This window comes from Carassius gibelio, chromosome A7 (assembly GCF_023724105.1).
Source record: "Carassius gibelio isolate Cgi1373 ecotype wild population from Czech Republic chromosome A7, carGib1.2-hapl.c, whole genome shotgun sequence".
In the NCBI taxonomy this organism is placed as follows: domain Eukaryota; kingdom Metazoa; phylum Chordata; class Actinopteri; order Cypriniformes; family Cyprinidae; genus Carassius; species Carassius gibelio.
The window spans coordinates 34,972,668-34,997,192 of NC_068377.1; the positions used below are offsets into that span (position 1 = coordinate 34,972,668).

Genomic DNA, 24,525 nt, shown 5'->3' on the forward strand with positions numbered 1-24,525 from the left:
AGCACATGCCCTTTGTTGGGTTCACAGCTTGACTTCTTTACAAGACGCCGGGAATAAATACAGGAAGCAAATATTTTGTCGGCCTGGTCCCAGGGTAGGTATTTTGTAGCTGTAATGTGTAAGGGAGAATGAAGTTGGTTAGTACAGGCAAGCATTTTTGGTGCAGAAGTGGGTGCTGCTGGCGCAATAATCCCAACGTTTTCCCCTTATATTGATGGGTTGGTTAGCACATGGAATATTAAATTAAGATTAGCTGGTGAGCCCCCTGCTGTTTATTTAAATAAAAGATGAAGCTTAAACCATCACTTTAGACTGTAAATATGGGTTAGAATTAATCATATGATGAATAATTAATCATATGATTCTGATTAAATTTATGCATTTAGCAAACACTTTACAGTGCATTCAGGCTATCAATTTTTACCTATCATGTGTTCCCGGGGAATCAAACCCCCAACCTTGTGCTTGATATGCAATGCTCTACCAACTGAGCTATGGGAACACATAATTCATTAATTATGTATACTACTAATATATATTATTATCACAGGTGTTAGTTGGTTTTTACTATTATTAAAAATGGGTCAATAAATATTTTATGTCATTGTGATTAATTGTGTATTATTAATTTAGATCTTTTATGATAGGTTTTAGTACACTGGCACCCAACCAATCTAAAGAAGGTTAGAAAAAATCATACCATATAAATGTATCCTATTATTATGATTTATTATGCATATTAATAATATATATATTATTATGATAGGTGTTAGTCTTAACAATGTTTTCTTTAGCTTTTTAACACTGCTAGACAACCTAAAAATAGGAAGTTAAAATGAATCATTATGTATTTTATTATTATATATTATGATAGGTTTCCGCTTATTACCGCCAACCTCAAAATGTGTTCACAGAAAAGGTTATTATATATTATTAATTATATGTTATCATACATTATTTTAATAGGTGCTAGTTTGGTTTAAAATAAAATCTGGTCTTTTTTTTTTTTTTAAGTATTCATATCCTGGAAACATCCAGAATGCCAATAAAATCTCTCTGTCCTCTCCGAGTACATCATATACCCAGCCCTTTGCTCCCCTAGCTAATCAAACTGCTGGATCTAAGTAGGAAACTGAGATTGGGAGCAAATGTCTGGGGTATCTGTGTCTCCCAGCAGCCTTAGCTGGATGTGACGCTGATGATTTGTAGGAAGGAGGTCATTATCTATTTTTAAATCGTTAACTTAAGTCATTAGATTTAGCAACACTCCAGTCTGCCGTTTGGTGTGTCGCATCTAGCCAAAAAAAACATGCTTGCATTTATTACTCCAGCTTGTGGCCCACAAAGAAGAGCAAGAGATTGATCTGTCTTTGTCTCTACCAGTGCTTCTGCTCTGTGTCTCCTCCCTCTCGTCATACAGTCATCTTTAATTCATGAGACACAGTGGTTGTCATTGTGCGCTGGAGTGGCTTGGCTCTCACTTGATTTGACTCCTGCCACCTGACAGTGCACTGCTGCTTGCTAACTAGCATCCAGGATTTCTGTCAGCGTGCACCATCTCACATCCCCCGTGAGAGCGCCAGACACAGCTTTTCCTGCTAACAGCCCTCCATCATCAACATACCGTGCTGATGAGCCTATACATCCACCGACTGTCAGCTCTAACAACTTAATTGTCCTGAAATTACTGTTTAAAGTCCCCACAAAGCCTACGGAATCAAGAGAGCAATTGGTCACGACTATGAAAGGGGAAAGTATTCAAATGGCTGCAATAAGCCTCTGGGGATCATACAACATTACCCGCGAAATCAAATTTCCGTGGTAACTGCCCAATAAAAACTATAAACAAATTTCTAAATAAGGAAACTGTGCACATGTTATGCATTATGTTATGTTCGTATGGAAGCTTGTAAAAAAAAAAAGATAATCATGACTTCTTAGCTCACATTTCAGACATTTTTATTTATTATCAGAATTGCAAGATATAAACTCTAAAATCTAAAGTCTAAATTGTGAGAACTCAGTTGTGTCAGAATTCTGAGAAATGAAAGTAAGAATTTTGAGATGTAAACTTGGAATTGCGAGGAACAAAATCTGAATAAAATCTGAATAAAAAAAACATATCTGAATATCGCAATACTGACCTTTATACCACAGTTTTAGTTTATATCTTGTGGTTCAGATTTTTTATTTTATTTTTTTTCTCCAGAGCTGGGGGAAACAAAGTCTGAAATGCGAGATATAATTTTAAAAAGAAAAGTCAGAATTGTGAAATATAAACTTGCAATTGCAAGAAAATTGCATCAGAATACTGATGAAAAGAATTGTGAAGATTTGTGAGATACAACCTCAGAATAAACGTGGAAAAGTCTGTATCTTAGAATTCTGTTGTTTTTTTTTTTGCAGTCCTGGACTAATATCCTGCAATTCTGCGCTTTAATTAATGAGATTCACAATTCTGAGCAATTGCAAGAAAAAGTGAGAAATTCAGAATTCTGAGTTTACACCAAATTCTATTTTGCAATTCTGCATTAATATCACGATATTCTGTGCTTACATCTCACAATTCTAATTTTCACAGTTCTGAACTTTTCCTATAAACTCATAATTATGAGATATAAATGCACAATTGCAAAAAAAAAGTCAGAATTGCTGAATTAGCAACTGCAGAATAAGTGAGAATTGCGAGATGCATACTCAGAACTATGAGATGTAATCTTGGAATCACAGTTTATGTATTACAATTGTGACTTTTTTCAGAATTGGGAGAAATAATGCATGTCTGCTTTCATTCACAGACAATGATATATAATTATTTGATATAAATATACATGGATAAACTAAGAACTTTTTATTGGCAGGATGTGCTATCTGAGCTATGCTTTTCTTGCCTTTTAGCTGTTAATGCTACATACATGTGTGTGTGTGATTCACATAAGTCTTGGTTTGCAGTTTGGTGTTTGAAAGAGCACAAAACATAACCGCTTGCCAATTGATGGTTTTCTCTGGAAAGAGTGCTAGAAATACTGTCTTTTTGGACTGTGTTAATTATGTTGGCTTGACAAAGCTAACATACTGTTATAGAACAAACTTAGTTTTTTCTTTCTTTCATAATCCCTGACCAGAGACCAAAAACTTTTAAATACAACACATCCTAGAACTGCCAAAGTACTCAAACTGCACGAGGCCTTCAAAACCTTCAGACATCCAACTAACCTTCAACTGTTCAAACATTCAGAATCTGTCTCGAAAAACAATTGTTTTTAATTCCTCAATTCTGGCCCTGTACCAGCATTTTCAAATGTAGCCAAAACTTCACCATTGTAGCAGTAAATGTCTAGATTTAGTGGTGTGTGCCATGGTACAGAAATGGAATCAGATACGAATACCATGGTATTTGAATGGTCCTCCACACTGTAAAAAATGCAGTTGCACATTTTCCAGTTTATAAAACCTTTTGAAAAATGCTAGATTAAGAAAATTACCCCAAGAATTTCATATATGTTAAGGTTTTGTGAGTTCCCAGCATGCATTGCAGCACTAATAATACATGCAGTCACTGTTATAGAATTATTGTTTTGCTGTTTGCAGACTTAATAATGAAAAATAAATAATAATAATCTTGTTTCATCATTAATGTTAGTTTTTTGCTGTGCTGAGATTGTAAAGAGCTCATCTTTTTAACATTCGTTTCTATGTTGCCATGTCAGTATTTTCTCTGCTGAAGGCATACATGTAAAATACCATGGGAAGTCTTTAAAATGTGAATTGTAAAACATTTCTTAACGTGGTTTAATGGAAGAACAAACAGCGGTGTGTGCACTGTTGGCTCTCGTGTTTATTGTTTATTGCAGGGTCTGGGCGAGTGATTATGCTTTTATAATTGATTTCTCTTTAAGTGCACTGCTCAAGTGTGTAATAGTGGTGTAGCATGACTGTGTCCTTACTAACGCTGCAGACGCTCTTCACTCACATCCCCGAGCACCAGCCATGATGCATTTTCCATTGATTCCCCTCACTGGCAAATACATACGTAGGCATATATCTGTCTACTATAACAGATGCTAAAAAAGAACAATTTTTCTTCTGTAAACCATCAGTCATTGAAGAAGAAGCCCTGTGTGAATTTCTGAATGATTAACGGTATAATGTAGATAGAGCCCAGCAGTTCATGAGCAATTTCAAACTTACTCTGTTCCTTAGAAAAAGTGACTTATCTTGTGTTATCTTGACTTGTGAAGTGGAAAAAAGAGTCGGTTCTTTGATGCTTTCCTCTCATTCATGCAAAAAGTCCTCTCAGACTCTTTTTCATTAATACTCTTCATTTCAGATTGCGTGTCTAACGTACAGTATGTTTACGCTTGTTTGGTGGCAAAAGTAATTTGTCCTGTTCTTGATTCATATGCTCCAGACGTGAAAAGCGGTGGTTGGCTGCACAGCTTGAATCCTGTAATTTGATGTCTGAGACGTGTCTTTAGGAATGCCAAGGTGTGCTGCACATCTCCTAGAGAAAGAAATGATGGTGTGTTTCTCATTGTTTAAAGACAGAGGATTTTCAAGTTTGGTTAGAATGTAATAAAATGTCAATTATTTGTACAAGTGAAGCTTTTAGATTCAATTTGTTGCACCAACTTGCATTTCATTTTGCATTTCTTGTAGTCGTTTTGATAGTGGTCATGGTCATGCAACATTTTTGTATATTGGGAAATATACACAAATGCAACCACTCAAACAAGAAAACTATGTGATGCATCTATGGTTCTATGAAGAGCCTTTGATTGCACAAAAGATTCTTTATAATGGAAGAGGCTTCTTTAAAGAACCGTTGCTGGAAGGTTCTTTGTTGAACACAAAATGGTTCCAAAAGGGGTTTTTGCAGCAATGCAATTGAAGAACCATTTCAGGTTGTCCAAATTAAAAAAATATAATAATAAAACACACATATTACTGCAGTGCTATTGAAACTTACTGTAGAATACACGCTGATATTAATATGTGGAATAGACATCCTAGCTCACTGTAGAGATTTCGATTTCCCAAATATATAAGAAAATTAGTGTGATTTTGCAATTTCGTTGTCAGCATGGTCTGTTGCATTCTAAATGAATTGTCTTTGCTCCACGAGGACCTGTTCAGGAGGAGATATCGCTGCTCATGAGGTCTTCCTCCACTTTCAGGTGCTTGAGGACAACAGCATTTCCACCACACAGTTTTTTGGTGGCTAAGAATAAAGGGGAGTGAAATGCTATTTTATGCATACTGAGTTTTTTTACACTGTTAAAGAGTTGGATTCCCATGCTAAACATGGACAAAGTTTCAAAAATTAAGTTGTACGTTTGAAGGAGTATTTTTGTTCCAAAAATACTCCTTCCGGTTTGTCACAAGTTTCGGAAAGTTTTTTTTTCGAGTATGGCTCTGTGTGACGTTAGATGGAGCGGAATTTCCTTATATGGGTCCTAAGGGCACTTCTGCCGGAAGAGCGCGCGCTCCCGTATAGCAGAGCACTGAGAGCACAGACATTCACTGATCAGAGCGAGAGCGTCGCGAAATGTCACAAAAGGAGTGTGTTTTTGGTTGCCAGTGCAAGACAACCCTGCACAGATTACCAAAAGAGAAACAGCATTAAGGGACCAGTGGATGGAGTTTATTTTTACAGAGCATCAACGGAGTTGTGCAAGTGTTTGTGTTTGTTCCCTGCATTTCGAAGATGCTTGTTTTACAAACAAGGGCCAGTTTGACGACGGATTTGAACATCGTTTATTTCTTAAGGATAATGCAGTCCCAACGAAAAAGGGTCACGATCGTGTGCTGGAACCGCAGGCGGTGAGTAAAACGGCTTCAAATATCTCTGTGTTGTTAACTTAGCTGTCGGCGTATAAGCACATCAAGTAAACAACATGCGATGTTGGCATAAAACTGCACTTTCCGAATGTACACCTTAAAAAAAAAAAAAAAAAAAAAAAAAAAGACGACATAAAGTGGAACTTAGTCATTTTCCAAAACCGCTAAGCAAATATATACAGTTTCAATACATACCACATAGAGACGTCCTGCTGTAGTCGTTGATGCTGCTGCTATTGTTCAATTTCAGCCTCTGGATCTGATTCTGGATCATAAATAAACAGCTGAATCTGACTGTAAGCCAAGGTTTGTTTCGGATGTTTTTTTCTCACGGTAATGTCACAGCTTCCAAACGCTCTCAACGCAAAAGCTACTCGCGCTCTTTAGCTCCGCCCACACGTCACGCCTCCAGCCGGTCGTGTTTTTCCGGGAAAAATCGGTACAGACTATCTTTCTCTTATGAATATAATAAAACTAAAGACTTTTTGGAGTTATGAAGGATGCATTACTACTCTATAGGTACTCAAGATTAACAGGAGATTGAGTGAAAACGAGCATTTCACCCCCCCCTTTAAGTAATTTTTCACAAGATGAATCCGGCCATTGATAAATTCCCTCCTGAGAGCTTTACAGAAATATTTTATTGCATTACATCATATATATGCATAATATGCGTTGGCTCCCTTAAAAACAAAGCAATACAATTTCCTGCAATATAGGAAGCGCCAGTCCTCATTTGGAAAGAGATGAACCTTCCATTATATCATATGAAACCCTTCCATTTCCTTGAATTAGTGTGATGCAATTGTATGACAGAGGGCATTGGGGGTCAATAAAATAAGAAGACTCACGCTCATCCTATAATCAGCACAATGCATCTTTGGACAGATGAGACCATGCACTCCGCAGCAAAGTGCTTCCCAAGAAATACGATTAGATACAAGCCTGTATCGCTTGCAGCAGAGAGGTTGCTTTATTTGAGGTCTTATGTAATCCCGTACATTCGTCAGCTGTGGAGAAGAGGGGCATTAATAACCAGGAATGAGATGCAGGAACAAGACAAAAGAATCTAATGAAACATAAGTCTAGCTGCTGGGTGCATTTTTCATGGGCAAACCCCTTTGTTTCTCTTGCTGAGGGATTTTTATGTAAAAAGTGCAATTAGGTAGGTGTCATAACTCTCTAGATTACTAATCACTGCCTCATTTCTCCAGAGGACATGGAAATTAAGGGGAGGGGGGCTTTTGTTTTGCTACATTTTGCCTAAAGCTAATGAAACTCTCTTTAAGCTTTTCATGTGAGCCCATGAAAAAATACAGTATGTTATTTTAAGTCTAACATCCTTGTGGCGCGGCTGACCGTATGCTGAGTATATGCTGAAATATAACATTACGGTTGAACCACTGATGGACTATTTTGACGACTTCTTTACTTTTCTGGACCTTGACAGTGTAACTTACTTAAATGCATGTGCCATGTGTCACTCTTTATATCAAATAACAAGATAAAATAGCATATGCTATGACCTTTTATTTATCTGACCATAAGTGAACACGATGCATGTAAATCCTGTGCTAATGCTGAGCTGGGATGACAATGCCCCGCTCAAACTCATGACAGAAGTCAGTGTGCTCGATGTCTTATCTTAAACACTCTTATTAATCTCCTTACAATGTCATGATGCTGATTAGCAGTCAGATAAAAGCCTGAGCTCCAGTAATGTCTTTCATCCCAACACACACTGATTACATTAATTCATTGTTACGGGATAATAGAGATTACTGAGTTACTATATGAAGTCAACTGTGCTAAGTTTTGTTTTTGCAATATACTAAAGAGGCTGTCCGTGCCCAGATCAGGGCTATTAGAGCTATTTCTTGGTTCATTTCCTCTTAGATGTGCTATAATGTGCTGGCTTTTTACCTCTTTAATATATTTTGGTAATTAGTGGTGTTTGATAAAGTGTTATTATTGCTCATTATTATTGTTAGTAATTTGACCAAACCACTAATAATTTCAGAGTGTAATTTACCCTGCACTTTATACTGAATAACATTTGAAAGTGACGCAACATTCAGCCAAGTATGGTCACCCATACTCAGAATTCGTGCTCTGCACTTAACCCATACATTCCTCAGAGATTCAAACCCCCAACCCTAGGGTTAGGTATCAAACCCTCTAACCACTAGGCCACTACTTCTCTATATATATGGGATCAGATTTGCATATGTAAATGAGCCATGATGAATGATGGCAACCCAGCGATCAGTACTAAAAATTGTCAGAAATTATTTTGCTGAATATATAGGTGTGGGAGTGCATGATGGTTACGAGGGCAACCCCAAATAAAAAAATAAAAAAAATTCCCAGTGCCCCTCATTTTGCGCCCCAGGCAACTGCTATGTCACGGGCTGGCCTTGTAACTTTGCAATAAAGAGTTTTAATTACTTTTTTTTTTTTTTTTTTTTATTCTGTGGTGCGAGCTCCTTTTTTTCCTCACAATTGTGAGTTTATCTTCTGAATTAAATACAATTTTGTAACAAAAGTCAGAATTGTGAGATATAAACTCACAATTGTGAAAGAAATGAAAGATAAAATGTCACAATTTTATTTGTATTTTTTTATTCCATGGCCAAAACAAGCCTTTTTATCTTTAATTTTTTGTTTTTGTGTATTGAAATTACAAATTGATGTCTCTTAATTCTAGCTTTTCTCCTCAGTATTACTAACGTTGTGTTAACATTTTAGATCCTATATAGAAGAGACCTGACTTCACACAAACAGCACTTAGGGAAACTGAGCGTAATGTGCAGAGACATTATGCTGCTCTTGATTTGTAAAAAGCTGCTCTATATATACCTGATTTCACTCCATTACCTCGCTGAAAATGAGCTTAGGAAAAAGGACACTATTGGTTCTTCACATGCAAATAAATCTCTTTGGTTAATAAAGTATCATTTAATGGACTGAAATCCATCATAGCAGATGTTTTATTCAAACCATTAACCCTTTGTGTCCTCGTCCACCTGCTACATCATTGCTTAATGACGCAGAAGAGGGAAAAGCTTCATTAATCACGTGTTTTCTCCATCAATTTCTAGCCCTTTGTCTCATTTACACAATTTTTCTGTTATAGTTTCATAACATGGGTAACATTAAGAGAAGAGTGAAGGCTAGCTGGATACATTCATCAAGATATCTAATTTTAAAAAAGGATAGCCTTTGAAGTGTGTTTAGTTCAAATTTAAACCATTTTTTTTCTGTTGATTAGCTCATTATATTGTTTTTCAGTACATCAAGTCAATAACAAGCACATAAAATAAGTAGATGAGTTATGAGGAAGTAATAATGATTAAGTTAAAATTAACATGTAAATTGATGTGTGAGCTGACAGCTGGCACCAGGATGTATTTACTGATAACACATCTTCATGTCATCTCTAGTAACCGAAGCATGAAAATCTCTGCTCTGCCTCACTAATTAAAGACTGCACACTTTCAGAAACGTTGGGCGCTAACAAGCCTCTCGCTGTGTTTTGGTTAGTATGTAAGGGAGAGAAAGCACAAATGCCGCCTGATCATCTCCTGACCTTCATGTCACTAGTGCTCTTGAAGGAAGAAGAAGAAGAATTCAGCTCTGATAATTAGTTTACTCAAATGACTTTTCCTGCTCGCATTTGAGGGTCCTTCTTTTCATTTACCTGTCAATTAGCCCCCAAAACAAAAGGTCACCTCGGGTAATGGAAGTATTTACTCCAAATACTTGATCTTAGTGTCTCTTGTGAAACGTGCAAAAGGTTTAGTTATTTACATCTCCTAAAAAATAAAGGTTTCATAAGAGGGTTGTTGCATCAGTATCATAAAAGTTCCTCAAATAACCTTTCAGTGAACAGTTCTTAAACTAACCTTTTTTTCTTAGTGAAGTGTACATTTTTATATTAATTGTAAAACTGCAAGTCTTGAGTTTGTGTAGCAATTATGACATACAACATCGAGAAAAAAAAAAAAATTGTAATTGTGAGATAAAAAGTTATTTACTTTATTTTATTTGTATTCATTATTCCAAGGCAGAAATATGCTTTTAAACAACATTCAGATTCAGGAAATTCATATATGTTACCCTGGATCACAAAACCAGTCTTACGTGTCAATTTTTCAAAATTGAGATTTGTATATCATCTGAAAGCTGAATAAATAAGCTTTCCATTGATGTATGGTTTGTTATGATAGGACAATACTGGCCGAGATACAACTGTTTGAAAATCTGGAATCTGAGGGTGCAAAAAAATCTAAATACTGAGAAAATCGCCTTTAAAGTTGTCCAAATGTAGTTCTTAGTGATGCATATTACTAATCAAAAATGAAGTTTTGATATATTTATGATAGGAAGTTTACAAAATATTTTCTTGGAACATGTTTTTTACCTAACATTCTCATGATTTTTAACATAAAAGGATTTTTTCTTGTGGCTACATTTGAACATACAAAAGAAAAAATTGTTATAGTGTAAAAAACATTTTATATTCAAAGAACATTTTCCACTATAAAGAACCTTTGTGCAGTGGAAATGTTCCATCATAGCATTAAAGAGCATTTCTTTTTAAGAGTGAACTCTGAAAAGTTTCATATGCTCCTGTTCTCTTCAGCAATGACAAATGCTTCTCCGTTTCAACACATTTAAGAAGTCAGCTGTTTCAGATCTCCTCTCCATCACCCCTGTTTCTCCTCCATCTCTGATCTTCCCCCTTTCCTCTCTGCATTAAAACACCCCAGTGGTTTCTGCTTTGATGTGATGGCGCTATTTGCTTGACAATAGCCACTTATCCTGAGCCATCTCTTGTGTTTATGGCTCTTTGTGTGAAATCCAGCAAACTCCTACAGATCAGCCTCCTGCTCAAGTCTTCATTCACAAGCTCTCAGAATCACCCTGTTTGTAAATTAATGACCGGAGAGGTCCAATTACGCAGTGTGAAGTATGAATAGTTTTTTTTCTGTGTGTCATCAAGTTTCTGAAAATGGCTCACAACTGTAGTAAAACCTCTGTAAACTGTAGACTTAAAAATAAAAATGCTTATGCCTTAAGGCCTATAAATGCTGTAAGGTGCATGCAATGGTTAGTTTGTACCAAATACAACTACATTTCTCACTGATGCTGCTGTGCAGTTGGTAAGCTGTTATGAGTGCTTTCTGCTGGTTACTTTAACCCATAAGTACCCAAACCACCCAAAACATTGAAATAAAAAAAAATAAAAAAACGTAGAAATAAAGATTCAGTAATCGAAGTTATCGAAGCGATGCAATAGAAAAAAAAAAAAAAAAAAAGATGGGGTTGCCTAAGATCCCTGCAGTGAAGAGTTCTTAATATAAACATTTGATTTTCTAAGCATGAAGAATACTTCACAAGAAAACTAACCCTTTTCCTGCCTTTTGTGGAAGGTTTGTGGAAAGGTTCTTCAACCATAGATGCCAATAAAGAGCCATTGTTTTTAAAAGTGTGTGAGTTAAGAAAACCATTAGTGATAAAACTGTTATGGCTTTACCCTTATAAATGTACCTTTTGAATAGTTTTCCTAACTTTAGGAGTTTGTTAAACTTATACTAACATTAGGAAACTTAAATTGTGTTGAATCTAGTAGGCACCGGATTCTATAAATGTCTTATTCCCTTCTGTAGCATAAAATCATGTAATTTTTCTTGTTTTATTCTTCTCCTGGCAAACATTGCAAGTTTAATTGCTTTGAAAAATATCCCTTTTTTATATTACTACTTTATTAACTCGGATGACATATAAACCTCTTCCTCTGATTATTATCTAGTGTAAAAGCTGAATGCTGCCTTGAATAAATGTATGAACCGTAACAAGCAAAATGTGGTTCAAGAAAATACTGTCACAAGGGGATGATCCTTTTTCCAACTCAAAGATTCCTTTTTTTTTCTGACATGTTGGTGTTATATCTTTCACTTGGATGCTATAAGTTGCACTGAGTAAATACAGCTGGATAAAACAAAAACCGTCTTCATTTCAGGCTAAAATGTGATTATTTTAAAGGGGGATGATTCTTTTCTAAACCCACTCTACTCGCTCTCAGCACTCAGAATCCTGCTGCAACATGTGCTTATTGATTTTGCCCTTTTTTCTTTTACATAAGCCAGTCTAACTCACAGCTCCAGGCAGACCGGCTCATGTAAATATAGATCGAAAAGTTCCCTGCATCTGCGCCAGAGAAAGCGCACCATTGAGTCCTGACAACAACCTTTGCTGAGTTCTGCCGAGTGCACTTAAAGAACTGACATCCATGGGTTCATAGACAATCAGTGCCAAGTCTGAAGTCGAGCTGAAGTTGGAGGCATGAAAAGGTGACATTTGGTGAATGCCGGCAGTGAGTTTGGAGCTTGGTGGAGGAGTTTGGAGAACTCAGGAGAACTTTGGAGAAGACGAGGGCCCTTCAGCGGTGCAGGGCAGTGAAACTGCAGGGGATGGATGTTCAGAACAGACTGTTCCTCAAGCCTCCTGTGACTGCTTCGCTTGCTGAAACTTTACTTCTGTCGTGTTGACTCCAGAGTTTTGCCATAAACTTTATCATATGCATACACCATGAAAATACTGATAAATATTTTAAACAATTGGCTGCAAACCCGCATCACATTCATGTGTGACAATTAAACTCTTTTTGTACATTTTAGGATTGTTTCAGTCAGTTTTAACACCTATACAACTTTATCATATTTGATACACAAAATTCGAAGGCCTCTAAATGATCAGTATTATCAAAACCTTTTTGTTTACATTTTTTTTTTTTGGTAATATTTCAAGATCGAAACTTACAGGACTGATGCAACTTCCTTGATTATCCATGCATATTTTTTTTATAATTATTATTCTATATTATTTTTTTTTATAATAGAGAAATCATATTAAATTGTGAAACATCGGCTTTTGATAGATGTTTAGTTGTTTATCTCTCAACCATTGTATTGCATTGCATTATGTTTTAATACTAGAGAGCTTTGATCATAAAACTAAGCATTAAAATATCATCTTACTAAGACATTATTAGGAGATACAGAGTTATTACTGATATTACATATATTTTATGTAAATATGCACTGTTATAAAGGTCTCGTTGATTTACATTACAAATTTCATCTAACCTTTTGGCCACATAAACAACATCTCATAAATATAATATTTTTGCTCAGTTTGGGTCACTGAATAAAATTGAGGTGTTTCTTATTCCTGGGGTATGAGCTCTGTATTCTCTTATATCGTATGAGCCATAATTTCCTGATATATCAACTATAATATTCAACAAAAACAAGTGCAAACTTCTATTTTCTAATTTCATTCTAAAATTAACAATATAAACTATTTTACATTAGAAAAATATTTTTCTGACTATTATGCGCAGGGTTAAGGAAAATAAAAACGCAAGTGTGTGTAAGTGGGAACTTCAGCAATTTGTGTAGATGACACAATACATGCATACATCAGGGCAAAATTCATAATTTGAAATTTTAGAATTCTACATCTTCGTGCAAATTTGAATTATAAATTCTCTTAGCATATTCCCTGGAATTCTAAATATCTTTTCAGTCACAATTTGAATTCTCACTCATAAACTCTTCCATTTATCAACACACCCATGAAAATATCTAACGTTGACGTTTCTTTCACCTGCTACTTTAAATGCCCTCACACCTAGCACTGGATTAGATGAAATACTACAGTGAAATGTTTGTGTTCTGCCAGTATTCATGCTGGTGATGTGTTGCAGTCTGGTCCCCAGGCTCTTGTTGCAGGGCTCTAGTGTGTGAGAGCTAATGAGTTCACTGCCGGAGTGGTCTTGATCAATTATTAACAGCCCTCCAAGTATTAGTGTCATAACTCCACTCAGCTTCAACTTCCGTTTCCTACCGAGCACATCTGCTGCCACATGACGGAGTAAAGACTCACCTTTCCTGTATTCCTCTCATATCGCTCTGAACTCACCCATATACCTCACTTTTTTCCATTTCCTTTCCACACATCTCACTTCCTTTCCACTCCCCTCCCCCAAATTATCACATTTCAACACACTCTGAGTCCAGTAAAACGATTGATACAGATGATGTGTGGGCTGAGTGATATGCTTCTCTAGTGTGTGTGTGTAAGAGAGAGAGAGAGAGAGAGAGAGAAGGAGCGTGTGTGTTGTGCAATTAGAGGGGGCTTTTTCAGCGCGTTTCTGCCCATTCAGAGAATATGATATCACTCACAGAGAATTTCCTGCCGCCTGTATTTTTGGACACAATGTACTCAGGAGAGCATGGCAGACTGCAAGAAACGCTGAGGATTCTGGCTTCCTTTGGAGAAAATCATTTCAGTGTCACATCAACATGTCTAGCCACGTGCACAATACAGATTTACACAGGCTTTGGTGAACAGAATGGCTGGTGGGATAGACTGCAGTGCATTCTGGGAGATGGTATACTATCATGCAATCAGTACACAGCCGTCAGAGTTAGCAAGTCTAAAAAATGCCTATATAGTCTCTAAGAAAGAAACTTCAGATGCAATAAATGGACTTAAAGGGTTAGACCATATACATTTCTTTTTATTTTGACTATTTAGGTATTTTTCACTCTTTATCTTGCTCAAATTTCTCTCTAAATCTTGTTTTGATGGGGGACAAACTATATATATATATATATATATATATATATATATATATATATATATATATATATATATTTATATATATGTAAACTTATCAAAAATACAGAAACATAAAGGTGGTCATCTTTCATAGGTGGTCTCATGATTTTAAATATTAGCTGTAAACGAAACAAATCAGAACAATGTTCAAAACACAGTTTTTTTAACATTTTAAACTGTTGTTTAATTGTCTGCTTCAGACAGTATAGTTTATTTCTCCTGAGAATACAGTTCTCTCTCTCTCTCTCTGTTAATGTCTCTCTATGACCTTCCATTATGTGAGTTCATTGAATATGGAGATATGAAGTACACCCACTCATGTTTCTAGCTCTCTGGTCTGTGTGCTCTCAGCTGGGTTTTATAAAATTGCAATTGGACTTCACAGCAGGTGCCACTGGAAACAAAGAACAAATATTATCTCTCCCCCCTTTATCTCTCACAGACACATTTGTCATTTCTAGACCATGTACAGAATCATCACAGGGATACCAAGGTCTTTCAAAATGAACAACTGCATCATTAAATCTATTGTCTGCCTTACTGACCACGTGGGATGCAACAAAACAATCACATATTATCTGAAATTTCCCAGGTGTGCCCTTTTGCACCCATCCAAGTCCAATTCCATAAAAACTAATGTATTAATAAACAGTCTGATCTGAAGAATGGGAAACTGATCTGAGATCAGCAGTGTTCAGCGTGAGTCGGTGTGTAACATGCCCAGACATGATTTAGAGGGCAGGTGGCTGCATAGCTGAGCTAGCGACGGGCCTCCGCGTGCGCATATTCATTTACACTGCACTGACTTTTGCCCAGAGACAAATACTCACAGAGAACAAAAACTCAAGATTAAACCAGCGTGAGATGGTTTGCTGGTCTAAACTGGTTAATTTCTCAGCTCTACTTGGGTGAGAGCAACAACACAAATCCTGCTACATCAACATTCACTCCCATCAAATATGGATGGACTTGACCTTAAAGTCTCGCTAGGGATGGGTAAAGTGGCAATTCATTCAGGGGGGCATGTTTTCCTGATACCGAACCAGGAATCACATCACCTGGGATGTAGTTGAGATTCAGACCCATTTAGGCCTACATTTACAGCTCTCCAACCTGTTATTATTGGACTAGAGCTTTTTTAACACTACATCGATGGGTGTCACAGACTAGAAAACGTCCAATGCAAATTCTGTTCGATGGAAAAACAGGTACTTGTCAGCTCAGTGTGTCTCATCTCATCAGATCTGATTTCCAGGCAGTTTAAGAGTAAGAACAGTCTATTTAGCTCTTGCCTCGGTATAAAAATGGAAACAGCAATATTTCTATTGGCTTGCAATGGGATTTGAACACCACAACACCAACATGACTTCTGTTTGCACATGTGTCTGGCTGATGCCCATTTCTCTCTCTCTCTCTCTCTCACACACACACACACACACACATACGTACACACACATGTACACACACACACACACTCTGTCTCTTTCTCTTTCTGGCAGCTCGTTGGGCCTGATGAAGCAGCTGGTGGCAGGAATGCACGTGATGACTTTGCACATTCCCAGTGACTTTAATGCACTAAAATTAACAGCTTATCGCTGAGCTAGGCATTCACCGGAGGGCAACACCCTGGTCATATGAAACATGCGTTTTGATTGGACGAACATTTCTTGGTCCTACACCTTCCACAGGATATATAAATACATATTAATACATTTAGACCACTTAACCTAACGATTGCTATTGAAGCATTTTCTGAAGACAACACCTATTGCAAAAAAATGTATCTCTCTCTCTCTCTCTCTCTCTCTCTGTATATATATATATATATATATATATATATATATATATATATATATATATATATATATATATATATATATATATATATATATATATATATATATATATATGTCCTTTTTTCTGTACTTTTCGAGAAGACATGATCTTCTTCCTCTCACAGTGCAAACTCTGGAAGGCGAAGAATTTGTACAGAAGTTTTGTAAGAGCATCACCCATTTCTAAACTCCATCAAAAGATGTGCAGCTTACAGACATCAGCCGTAACAGCCTGACACTGCAGACAACAGAAAATGACCTCAGATCAGTGAAACTGCACTATATATTCACACACAAGTATTTAAATCACGACTAAAACGCTCAGATAGCAGCGAGGAGATGTTCAGATCGTCTCTGCCCAAGTGCAGATGACTTCAGGCTTCACTCCCACGTACAAACAAAATAAAGATGCCAGAACAGAGACTGACCTGAACCCTGATGCCTGCATGAGTCTGTGTGTGTGTGTGTGTGCATGCTTAAGAAACTCACACACTGCCTCATTTTATCGAGGCACACTCCACTGAGGAATGCCGCCCTGTTTAAAAAGTCCATCACTCACTTCCTCTAAGCTTTTTAAGAGTGTCACCTGAGTCTCGATCGCTCCGCAGGCATCACTTCATCACTTTGATCTCTGCTTTAGCTAATGCCTCCTTATGCCTTTAATTCGCAAGAAATATTGTGGGTTATTAAATGTTTTATGAACAGACGGGTCACACTCCTCCAGCCTCATATGAACTTCATTAGCAGGGTTTATTCCCAAGAACACGTGTGTGAACAGACGTTAAAGTGCACTAACGAAATCAAACTTTTGACTCCGCTTTAATTCCTGAAGTGGTCACCTGCTTGTATCCAAACAGTCCCAGGTGTCTTCACTGAGCTAAATTATGACCTGTTTGGAACCAAAGGCAATGTGCAACCCTTGACTTATGGCACAATCAAATCTGCACAGTGTGGGCCGAAATAATTAGGCTTTTAAAGCTGACACAGACCAATCAGGGTCTTGTCACCCCAGTCATATTCACACGCTTTGATCAGTAGCGTCAAGCCATGAACTATGAGATGTATAGGAACTATGGGACTGCACAAAAGTGAAGCTCTTTGCATATTATTTTTAGCACTCATGAGTGTTTTTTACAGAGAGGCTCTGTTTCAAAATCTAATGAGCTGTCTATGTCGATGACATCTAAAGACATAACAAGCATGCTCAAATAAGACAAAACATAGGCAGAGAAGGCAAATCCATACTCCAATGCAGCAAGCTCAGGGATAAGCTCAAGCTAATTTTAAATAAACTGCATTGAACACTAAAAATCATTTAAATTAATAATAATAATAGTATATAATACGTTTTTTTATATAAGTTTGTTTAATTAGTATTTCCCCAATAATTGTATACATAACACACACTTATTGGATATTTCTAAATATATATATATATATATATATATATATATATATATATATATATATATATATATATATATATATATATCCAATATGTGTGGGTTATGTATACAATTATTGGGGAAATACTAATTAAACAAACTTATATAAAAAAAGCTTGTTTAATAATTCAAATTACCCAATATATGTACACAGATATTTATTTTTTAATTAAACATTACATTTCATTTTAATTAATTAATTAAAGCATATATTTAAAAAAATAATATATTTATTAAAATGTATTATTTAATTATTAAAACATAACACACAATTACTGTTTTTAATTAAATATATATATATATATATATATATATATATATATATATATATATATATATATATATATATATATATATATATATATATATATATATATATATATATATATATATATATATTAAAAAATATTTTTTTAAAGTAAAATATTTCACTATAGTAATTTTTACTATATTTATATTATTATATTATATATTTATAAATATATTTTTTTGCTTAAACTAAAACTCAAGTCAGTTTATTATGCGAAAAGCACACACTGTGACACACAGTGTTCAAAATCACATTCCATTTAGGACAATTTAGGATGCTGCCTTGGAAGATTTTTTTCATGTATGTTTAAGTTTGCATATATGTGTGTGTTTTATACAATTCTAGGTGCGACAAAAACTATACAGCTTCGTCAGTAAACTGTGTGTATGTCCAAACAAGCCCAAACATGTTTTGAAGTGTCCTCCAGTGTGTCCATACCCAGTGAGGTCAAACGTATGGTCCTTTCCTTGTACAGTATTCTCCAGCCACAGGGGATATGTTTGAGGGATCTTGTGTGCTTACAGTAGGGCGTGGGAGAATGAAAACAAACTTGGCCCGGCAGTAAACATGTGGTGGTGCAGCCCGGGTGGGGACCGCTGACGTCTATAAATAAACCTCTCTGGGTTGGCTGTGAATCCCTACAGTTGGCTCTAAGTGGATGATGTCATTCTTGTCTGGCCAGGAACAGTGTCACAGCACATCTGCACTGGGCCAAGTGGTACAGCAGCGGAGGAAAGTCCCGCTCCAGGACACAAAGCCTGACTGGAATGCAAAACATCAGGCCATATTTTAACAATATAAGTGCATGGTCTAAAGCGCATGACACGTATGCAATTAAGGCATGTATGAATCCACTTTTCTAGTTTAATGAAGGGGAAAAACGGTTGGCGCATGGTTTAAAAGGTTTGTACCTGTTCTCTTATTGAGTTATGGGTGTGTTTTGGGCGTACCGCGCAATAAACCAATCACAGTCTAATCTCCCATGCCTTTTAAAGGCCAGTTGCACTTGTGCCATGGTTGATATAAATATATCAACACATTCTTAAATTAAGATACATTTACTTGAGAAGCAAAATGACATCATATAGTCTTGTTTTCTGAAACATTAATCAAAATTAAGAGTTTTTGCATTAATACATCTAATGGTGTAATAAAAACTATCTGCTTTTCCCTTTGAATTTATTTTCCTTAACCCATTGGCAGATGCTTCTTCTTGGTTTAAGCAAAACACACTTCATTTTGATTATTTTTTCAGAAAACAAGACTTACTATATCGAGTAATTTTGAGCCCAGTCTGTAATTTCATGAAAATCAAATATTTATGTGGAGGCTTTAAAACAAACTCTTATGGGTTTTTCAAATCTTCTTGAATTGCATTTTCTTGCTTTTTTATTATTTATATATTTTATAGTGTCCAAAACCCAACTGAATGATACAATAATAAATTCAACAAAAATTATATAATAATTTGTGATCTAAATGCTAAATAATATAAATTATTTAACAATCAATATATGTGTATTTGTCCGCTTTTAAGTTTGTGTAGATCACTCACGGCAGGAAAGACAACATGGACAGGTATGAAGAAAAAATATTGGAAGTGTAAGTGAATTACCTAGTCTCGATGGAATAATTAGTAGAAATGAATATATTAGTCATGATTTGATGCTGCAGGCCTATAATTGGCATAAACAGTCCGACGGTTTCTTTTTTTTAGGGCTAATTTTGTGCTAATGTTTAATTTTAGATGGTTTATTAAAGCTGAAGTTCTCCAGAAGTGAGCGGTTTTCATTTTCTTGTCAATACTGTTGGGTTGTGCCTGCACTCTCTATTTTTTAAATATAACAAAATAGCCCACATTAGATGACATTATTTAATTCGGCCTTCAACTGAGTTCGGCATATGAAGAAGTGTGGAGAATTAGTGAAACAGAAGTTAGATGTGGAGTAACAAAATAGTTAAAGATCTGAAAGATTGAAATGTAAAGATGTATGTCTGCTCAAAAGGTTAATGTTGATTCTTGAGCTTAGCCAGTAGAAGTGCAACCATTGACAGTAAATGAGGGTTAATTAACAACTTTACAGAAATCATCTCAGCAAAAACACAGTATGAGACCTCTAGAAGTGCTGTTTTTCTTGTCTAACAATGTTTAAAAAAAATCAATGGGCTAATAGGGTAAGCAAAATAAATGTAATACCAAGATATTTTAGAGAATTCCGCTTGTCAAGTAAACTGATATTGTTTTAGATGTTTGTGTTTTTTTCACTACAGAACAAGCCAAAAAATGATAAGAATGATAATTATTTGATTTGAAGAAGCAACGATTTGCATGTTTGTGTGGGAGAAGAACCATGAACTGGTTAATGACACCTCACTTTAGACTGACTTCAAATTCCCTAGAGCGGCGCAGAAAAACAAAGATTCCAAATTGTGTTCCTCGCCACGATGAAAGCAAATCTGCTCTTTGTTGCTTTTCCTCCTGATCAGAGTCAAACACATTCCCAAGTTTAAGAGTACAACATCTCTCACACAGAGATGAAGAAATAATGGCACTCCAACTACTACAGCATTCTGTCAGATCCTGGATGTGTTCGAGAAACAAATAAGAAATACAAATAAAGACAAAAAATGCTTCTACAGTAATATAATAGACATTTTAATTAGATCCGGACCACACCGCCTGGTTATGACATGATTGCATCTCACTAATTCTGTTTTCTGCAATAATTTTATTATAATTGTTCATTTGTAGCATTCTGCAGTCAAATATTTTTGACACACTCTCACTCCATACCACTTATCCTTGTATCACAGTCTCTTCTGACGCTTCCATTCAAAAGTTTGCATATCGTTACGATTTTTTTATTTATTTAAATTTATGCAAACCATTTATTTGATCAAAATACAGTGAAAATGGTAATTTTATGTTATTTTATAGCAATTGAAAATAACTGTTCTACCTGAATGCATGTTAAAATATAATTTATTCCTGTGATCAAAGCTGTATTTTCAGCATCATTACTTCACTCTTCAGTGTCACATGATCCACATGATAATATGCTGATTTGCTGCTCAAGAAACATTTCTTCTTATTATTATAAATGTTAAAATATATATACACAAAAATTTTAAAAGACAATAATGTATTTGGAACAGAATTTGTTTTTAATAGCATAACTATTTACTGCACCTTTGGATCAACTGCATGCATTCTTTAATCTTCTCTAATTAGTAATTTTTTTCTCTCTTTTTTTTTTCTTTCAAAAAATAAATAAATAAATAATATAAATACAATAAAAAATAAAAACCCTTACTGACCCCCCCCCCCCCCTTTTATTTGGAAGCAATTATGGCAACTCAAAGTCAATTTTTCTTCTCTATTTATTTAATTACTTAATAGCTGTACAGTCGGTGCAATTTGTGTCATTATAATTTATTATACATCATCTCACATGTGTGAGCATCTGCTTACAAGATAAACACAAATAATCCAAACCTCTCAAAAAAAGTGTCTGTATGCCCCTGGACTAACCAGTTTATTAAAGATAAATACCGTGCACTGGGACTCAAATGGCCGTCCAGTAGTCAGGCCGGATGCTGCAAACAGCTCAATAAGTATCGAATGATGATCATTTGTTTGCAGCAGCGGTCGGATACAGACGCACAAACTCAATGCAATTGGACCAACTGTCGAGGTCCTCCTCTTTCCACACATGTTGTTTTTGTTTCAAGAAGCCCTGAGGGTTGTTTTTGTGATTTCTTTCCCTTTCTCTCGTTGTTTTCCCTCTTGAAAACAAGCTCCATCTTTCTCCCCTGCACAAAACGCTGTGCATGTTGACAGGCTGAACAGAAGGTAAGTGGTCTCTCCTCGAGCTGCACTGATTACTCCTCCAGCTTTCACTGAAGTCGTTTACTTACCCTCAGCCTTCTGCGACCCTTCATTTACCTCAAACAAATCCTACTGATTCCAATCATTAGCTGCTACTTAAATATTAGTAGTCGAGGCCAAATATGCCAATCACGTTCTCACTGACTTGAAGCATCAGGAATACACATCATGTATATTTCATACAGCATCGGGATCATAAACAATGTAGAAGCACAATCAATCTGAAAAGAGCGTGAGGGTGAAACCTGTGTTGAGATGTTTCTGAACTCTACAGCCGTCTCAAACTCATGCTCTGTTCACAATCAGCAATCGAAGGTTGAAGATGCCACTGACCTGGAGTGATGTTGTGATGCAGAAGCCACTTTTGTAGCTTAAGATGCATTAGAAGCACTTCAAAAGCATGCGGTGGAACATGGAAGCTAATTGACAAGAGCAGAGCCATACATAGAGTCTATAGATCACAAATATCTGGTCATGTAAAAAATATAGCAACAACTGACAGAGCTATATGACATAGGGGGGAAAAAAGCTAATGATGCTTGCTTTGAAATAGCGGTTATGCCATTAACCCTGTTTTTTTTTTTTTTTGGCTCTTGTGTTAAGCCAATATAAAAGTTGGCTTGAAACAAATTCAAATTAACTTAAACATATTTATCATACTATTTGTTTCTAAGGAAACTTTATTTAGTGTACTTAAAGACATAGCTCACCTGAAATAAAAAAAATAATAATACAAAAATAAATAAATTGAAAAAATAAATAAATAAAATTAAATAAATAAATAAATAAAATAAAATAAAATAAAATAAAATAAAATAAAATAAAATTAAATTAAATTAAATTAAATTAAATTAAATTAAATTAAATTAAATTAAATGTATCATTCCTTTAGTCATTCCAAACCAAAAGGAACTTAAGAATAATTTTCTGGTCATGCACTTCCATACAATGAAACAGAAAGGGGAAATGATGCTGTCAAACTTCAGAAAAGCAAGATAAAAGTACAGTGAAAGTATATTCTATACAGTACATTCTATAATACAGTACAAAATATAGTATGTATTCACTATGTTTCATGTGTTCTAAAGCAGTATGACAGTTTGAGTGATAAACAAAAAGAAATGTGGGGTAAATAATTTTTTTTTTTTTTTTTTTGTACTTAAAACCTCGACATCATTTATATTTAGGAGCAATAATAAATTATGACAAAATAGACATTTTAGGCTCAAGTATTCCTTTAAACATGGTTACGGCCACCTTTTCTTATAAATGAATTATTAAAAATGATCAAAAGTGACATTAAAGTAAAATGTTACACACAAATTCATTAACAAATAAATGCTGTTCTTTTGATCTTTCTTTTCATCAAAGAATCCTGAAAAAAAAGCATCAGTTCCCACAAAAATATGAAGCAGCACAACTGTTTTCAAGATTGCTAATAATAAGAAAGGTTTCTTCAAATCAGCATATCAGAATGATTTCTGAAAGATTATGTGACACTGAAGACTGGAGTAATGATGCTGAAAATTACAAAAATTGTAATATTACTGTATTTCTGATCAAATGAATGCAGCCAACTTTAAGAGACTTTTAAAAACACAAAACAAACTTTTGAATGGTTATGTATCTTTAGTGTACGTTCCAGCTAGTTATTGTAAAGAATATAGTAAAGCAAAACACTGACCACATTTATTATATTTTGGTTAAATCTGATTACTAATCGCAGTGGACCAACATCAGAAGAAGCATTCATAATTAGCTGTTGCAAGTTGTTAGATATGATAACAATATCCCCGCATTACCCACTCAAAACAAAGAAAGAATATTCAATGTGCCAGTGCTATGTGACTCAGTGTTTACCAAAAAAAAAGCATAGAACAAGCATGAAATGTCTGAATGGACAAAATCCTACATCATTTGTTTTAACAGCCTAATAAAAGGCTGTCTAAACACAGGAAAGAGACAATAAAAGACGAGCAGCACTGATGCTGGAGTGTTTGTGGATGGTAGGAAGAGGTACTGTAGTTAATGTGGTAAAGGCCCAAATGAGAGCGAACAACATTGATGTGAACCAACGCCAGAGGGGTAAAGCTGCACTGCAGTCTAAAAACAGACGCATTTGCTCCCAAACCTGCAAGTTGTTAAAAATTACAGCCGTCCCATTTATGAAGACCCACCCTACTTGTTAATGCCGTGTAATGAGACATATCTGAGTAAGAGCACACTGGGCTCTGCTCTTATTTGTGTGCTGTGCTTTAAGGTCTTTATAAAGTTACCCATTGTAGGCGACACCTGTAAGGAATTTAGCTTGCATCCAGTTCATGTTGGTCACAATACTATTTCATTTTACTGACTTAAAGGGTTAGTTCACCTAAAAATGAAAATTGTGTCATCAATCACCTCCATGTCGTTCCAAAGCCATAAAAGCTCTGTTTGTTTTTGGAACACAATTTAAGATATTTTGGATGTAAACCTGGAGGCTTGAGACTGTCCCAAAGACTGTCAAGTAAATAA

General features: G+C 35.5%; 1 protein-coding gene across 1 annotated transcript in view; it reads right to left on the bottom strand.

Annotated features, from left to right (window-relative positions):
* LOC128017369 (ferritin, heavy subunit-like) overlaps positions 1-21,530 on the bottom strand; it is a 346,688-nt gene extending 325,158 nt beyond the window's left edge. The window contains exon 1 of the mRNA XM_052602734.1: positions 21,526-21,530. The gene's annotated coding sequence lies outside the window, so the exon portion shown is untranslated. The remainder of the gene's footprint in view (positions 1-21,525) is intronic.
* Positions 21,531-24,525: the final 2,995 nt, after the last annotated feature.